The following is a 6012-nucleotide window of genomic DNA, read 5'->3' as shown; positions in this document are numbered from 1 at the left end:
GATTGTTTTATCCCTATGGATCCAAGTCACAACTAGTTGGCTATGCAGATGTCGGATACTTGTCTGATCCACATAAAGGGAGATCTCAAACAGGATACCTGTTTACATATGGTGGTACAGCTATATCATGGAGGTCCACGAAACAGACAATAGCAACAATCTCCTTTAATCATGCCGAAATACTAGCGATTCATGAAGCAAGTTGCGAGTATTTTTGGCTCAGGAGTTTGATCCAATATATTCTGTCATCATGTGGATTGATTGATCATAAGATAGCTCCAACTGTCCTGTTTGAAGATAATAAAGCATGCATTGCTCAACTTAAAGGTGGATACATCAAATATCTGTTCAAGTGATGATCTGGCAGATTTATTTATAAAGTCACTCTCAAATTTTTCATTTGAAAAATTAGTACATCATATTGAGATGTGTCGATTTCGAGATGTTAAATGATGTCGACAAGAGGGGGAGACTGTACTCTTTTTTCCTTGGTTAGGTTTTTTTCCATTGGATTTTTCTTGACAAGGTTTTTAATGAGGCAGTTCCCGTCACAAAGGATTTTGTACTCTTTTTCCTTCACTAAAGTTTTTTTCCATTGGGTTTTCTTTAGTAAGGTTTTAACGATGCATAATCCTAAATGGCATCCAAGGAAGAGTGTTGTGATAAGAATGAGTATGTGGATGCCATTTATTATGGGCGGTTCATGTTCTCAAGGATGAATACATTAAAGAAATTTGAAAATGTAAATCTTCCTTCGCCTATAAATAGGGAAGCCAACTGAGGGACAATTGCATACATCAATAAAACAATTCTCTCTCTTTATGTTGCAATACTTCTTTCTCTCTCTTTATATTTCTTTATTTTATATTTGTTACATCTTTTTTATTTATTTATTTAGTTATTTTATTACATTAAGCGTATTATTTTTAATGCTTTACAAGTTATTTTTAGTTAGTGCAAGTATTGATTTTAAAATAAATTATTAACGTAATCTTTTCACATTAATTCTGAGAGCAAACTAATAAGAAAACCAATCTCACAGGTTGAAAGGAAATATAAGGAGAGGATATCGCTAGAAAATCAACAAGAAAAGAAAAACATTTTGCAGCACTTAAATTTAATGTTATACAACATCATAGGCAGCAAAACCAATCAAGCTATACCAATATTTCAATATTATATTCAATACCTAGCTGGTTTATATACATGATATGATGATATGATATTATAAGTAAAGAATTATACCTTGAGATAAACGGTAACAAGATGCAATGTTACGTTTTTTTATGGCGTTTAATCTAATGATATAATCTTTGTTCGATTATGATGATTTATATAGTGTAAAATAATAATTAATTTTTTGTGATACTTAAATATATATTATTTTATTAGTTATTCATCTCAAAATCATAATTTTTCATTTTATCCAGGTATAAAATTTTATTAATATTTAGGTATATACATTTAGTATTTATTCACGGAAATTTTATGTATTTGGATTTTTTTTTTTTTTGAGGTCCAAATAAATATCGATAAAATCAGACTTTATTTGATTGATCATTTTGGAATGTTTATTCCGATTTAAAATGTCTTAAAGAATTAATATAAATAATACTGAAATATAAGATTATCTATAAATTATTTTATATGACAAAATAGATCCAATTAAATATAAGTTAAACTATTTCTAATAATAATAATAATAATTGTTATTATTATTATTATTATTGTTGTGACATTTTGATTGCTATCTATACCTTGCCTTGCATTCATGCTATCTTATTGATTTATACTAGGGGTGGCAAGCGGGGAAGCCCGCCCCGCCCCGCCCCGCCCCGCCAGAAGCCCGCCCTTAGGCGGGCTGGCCCGCCCCGCCCCGCCTAGTGAGGCGGTCCCAGAATCCCAGCCCGCCCCGCCTAACGGCGGGCTGGCGGGCTGTTTTATTTTTAACTATTATAATTTCTAAAAGTATAAATATATTATAATTTTTATATTCACAAACATTAAAGTCTTTGTAATTATAAATATCTAATAAATATAATTATAAACTAAGTTTTCATCCAAAACATAATTATAAATATTGTTCCCAAAGCAAAATAAACATAATCCAAAACATAATTATAAATATTGTCTCTAAAACAAAATAAACATAATCCAAAACACTCAATTTTCATCTTCATTCTCTTGTAAGTTGGGTTGGGAGAAGTTGGGTTTTGGTAAAAAATATTGTAAAAATACCCCCTTACTAAAAAATACTAAGCCCGGCGGGGAAGCCCGCCCCGCCCCGCCAAAGCCCGCCAAACTCCGTGGTTTAAGCGGTGCGGATTAAGCGGGCTTTTGCTATTTGGCGGTCCCAATTTTCCAGCCCAGCCCGCCTTTTTTGGCGGGTTACGCGGGCCGGCCCGGCGGGTTCAGGCCCGTTTGCCACCCCTAATTTATACATATCAACCAAACTTTGGATACTGGGGTTAAATTAGTCCGTAATCCGTGAGAACTTTCAGGGAGAAAAAAAAATATTTTTTTTTTATTTTTGAGATTGTAACACAAGCCCTAATTTATAGAGGAAAACTATTTAGAGTTGTTTAGTTTAGCATTGGAGCATCAGACATGTTTAGTCTTTTTGAAAGCTCTTCACTCTTGTTTTGGTTTTTTTTTTTTTGTTCTTAAAGTAAACGTAATTCTACCCTTTAATCCATATTAATTTAAAACTAAAAATTTTAATTTTTCATTCATTTTTTTCTATTAGATTAAAATTTATTTTTTATCTACTAATTTTATCTTTTATTATTTATATGATAAATTTTATTTTTTATAATATTTTTCTATAATATTCTCTCATACATATTTGTTCATACTCTGACTCAACACTAGAGCTCAGGTCCAAATAAACTAAAAAGATCCAATCCAAAGATTAGTCTTCACTACCCACCGACCTTCTTATAAGAGGTCGGATCGAATACAGACTCCACTCCAAAGAAGTCGGGATCGAAGGATAGCTGGCAGATAACACTTATTCAAATAAGTAACTGCCCTTAAAATCTCTCAACCCACTTCCAGAAGCCATATTTCAACTACCCTAAGATAAAGGGACGGTTATCCTCCTTAAAAGATAGAACTACTCCAACAGTGGTTATTGGTTCACCAATATAAATACACTGACACCCCTCAAGTATCACTAAGTTCCAATACTCTCCAAACCTGCTAAACCCTTTGTTGACTTAGGCATTGGAGTGTCTTTGCAAATACCACCACCCATTCCATCACACATACAAGTCGGAAGGCAGCTCCCAGACGGAAACCAAGTCAGAGACCACCTCCTCTTGACGTTCGGGCCAACCAAACAAGCCCAGTTCATTAATCTCCAGTTACCCATCGTAACATTGGCGTCGTTGCTGGGGACCCGAGAGATCAACCAATGATGGCGGATGACTTGAACGAGGATGGAAACACAGTGTCTGATCCTGAGCAAGAGAATCAGGATGTTGGTAACGACGACAGAGCCATAGTCACTCACCAAGGGGTGACTAACCAGCACAGAGAAGGCACCTCAGGGGTGAAGGACACGAAGGAAAACTCATCCGAAGGGCGCGAACCAGGAAAAGAGGGACAACCTCATGCAACTGACTTCATGGGGTTGTTCCACGGCCACCAGGGGCGCCTGGAGCAATTGGAGCAAGAGCTGGAATGACAGCGAGAGGCAGAGAAAAATTTGAGGAGCGAGATCAAGCAACGAAAAGAGCTTGAAGAAAAGCTCTCAAGATTAGAATCTGCTTTCCGAGGCAGAAACTCTTGCAGCGATCGAGAAGATTCTCCCTTGGGAGGGGAAGATCATTTCAGTGAGGACATAATGAGGGCAAAAGTTCCAAAGAACTTCAAAAGTCCTGATATAGACCTCTATGACGGAACCACTGACCCAAAGCATCACTTAAGCAATTTTAAAAGTTAGATGTATCTAGCCGACGCTTCTTATGCTACTCACTGCAAGGCTTTCCCAATAACCTTGACGAAAGCAGCGATGAAATGGTTCGATAGTCTCCCCCCAAGGTCGGTCACCAGCTTTGACGACCTCTCGCGGAAGTTCCTTATGCGATTCTCCATCCAGAAGGACAAAGTGAAGCACGCACCGAGTCTCCTGTGAGTAAAACAGGAGGTCAGAGAACCTTTGAGAGACTACATGAAAAGGTTCAATAAAGCGTGTTTGAAAATTCAAGACCTGCCCACGGAGACAGTGATAATGGGCCTAGTAAATGGATTCCAAGAAGGCCCCTTCTCCCAGTCCATCTCGAAAAGACATCCGACCTCTCTGAGTGATGTACAGGAGAGAGCTAAGAAGTACATCAACATGGAGAAAAATGCCAAACTGCGAGAGCCGAACTGGTGACCTGGGCACTCTCACTCATCAAAAGAGAAAGAAAGAGAACCCAGGAAAAAAGAGGAAGTCGACCCTGAAAAGCCCAGAAGGTATCACTCCTATACTCCTCTACGAGTTTTTCTAGTTGATGTCTACAGAAAAATTTGTCATACTGAAAAACTACCTCCCCCTAGGCCCATCAAAAACAAAAGGGGGGGAGTTGTAGCGACTACTGTGAGTACCATAAAATATATGGTCACTCGACAAATAATTGTTATGACCTAAAGAATGTGATAGAAAAGCTGGCCACAGAAGGTCGGCTTGACAGATATCTCATGGAAAGGTCGGACCATCATGGCAAGAGAAAGCGAGATAATGAGGACCGAAGAGACCCGTCACCACAAACCCCAGAAAGACATATACACATGATCTCAAGAGGGTTTGCTGGAGGTGGTCTCACAAAGTCATCTCGCAAAAGACACCTGAAGGAAGTCTTCCAAGTCGGGAACGAAGCTCCCGACCTCCCAACCATCTATTTCACTAAAAAAGATGGGCAAGGCATCATTCTTGGACACGACGATCCAGTTGTGATAACCATGATCCTTGTCAATGCCCATCTACACAAAATCCTGGTGGATCAGGGGAACTCAGCTGATATCCTGTTCAAGTCAGCATTTGATAAGCTGGGACTGGATGAAAAGGAGTTAAGTGCTTACTCTGATACCCTATATGGGTTGGGGGATACGCCAATTTAGCCACTAGGATTCATGCCCCTACACACAACTTTTGGAAAAGGGGCAAAGTCCAAAACTCTGAGCATCGACTTCATAGTCGTCGATCTGGGTTCCGCCTACAATGCTCTAATAGGCAGAACAACCCTAAATCGGCTCGGAGCAGTGGTATCCACCTCCACCTTTGCATGAAATTTCCAACACCAGAGGGAATTGCAACCATTAGGGGAGATCAGAAGCTAGCAAGAAAATGCTACAATGAAAGCCTGAACCTAAGAGGAAAGAGCAATGAGGTGCAGACAATTGAGTTCGGAGGAGTTAGAGCTAAAGAAGAGTTACGACCACAACCCAGGGGAAAAACTGAAGAGGAACAAGTCGGATAAGAGGAAGGAAAAATACCAACATATGAGCCAATCTGAAAGAAGATTTGAAGCAGAAGCTTATAAGGCTCCTACAAGAGAATGCCGGCCTCTTTGCCTGGAAAGCCTCTGACATGCCAGGGATAGATCCTGAACTCATGTCGCATAAATTTTCAGTATACCCCGGATCGCGACCTGTTCAGCAAAGGAGACAGACGCTCGGACCTGAACGGGCCCAAGTGGTAGAAGAGCAAGTACAAGCCCTCCTAGAAGCCGTCTTCATCAAAGAGGTTAAATATCCGGCGTGGCTGGCAAATGTGGTGCTAGTCAAAAAGCAAAACAGCAAATGGAGAATGTGCGTCGATTACACTGACCTAAACAAGGCGTGTCCCAAAGACCTATATCCACTTTCAAACATTGATACCTTAGTAGACTTCAGTTCGGGATATCAATACTTGTCGTTCATGGACACATACTCGGGATATAATCAAATTTTGATGTATAAGTCGGATCAAGAAAAGAAATCTTTCATCACGCTAAGAGCAAACTATTGCTATGTGGTCATGCCTTT

This window comes from Arachis stenosperma, chromosome 9, assembly GCF_014773155.1.
Source record: "Arachis stenosperma cultivar V10309 chromosome 9, arast.V10309.gnm1.PFL2, whole genome shotgun sequence".
In the NCBI taxonomy this organism is placed as follows: domain Eukaryota; kingdom Viridiplantae; phylum Streptophyta; class Magnoliopsida; order Fabales; family Fabaceae; genus Arachis; species Arachis stenosperma.
This window is presented reverse-complemented; position numbering follows the sequence as displayed.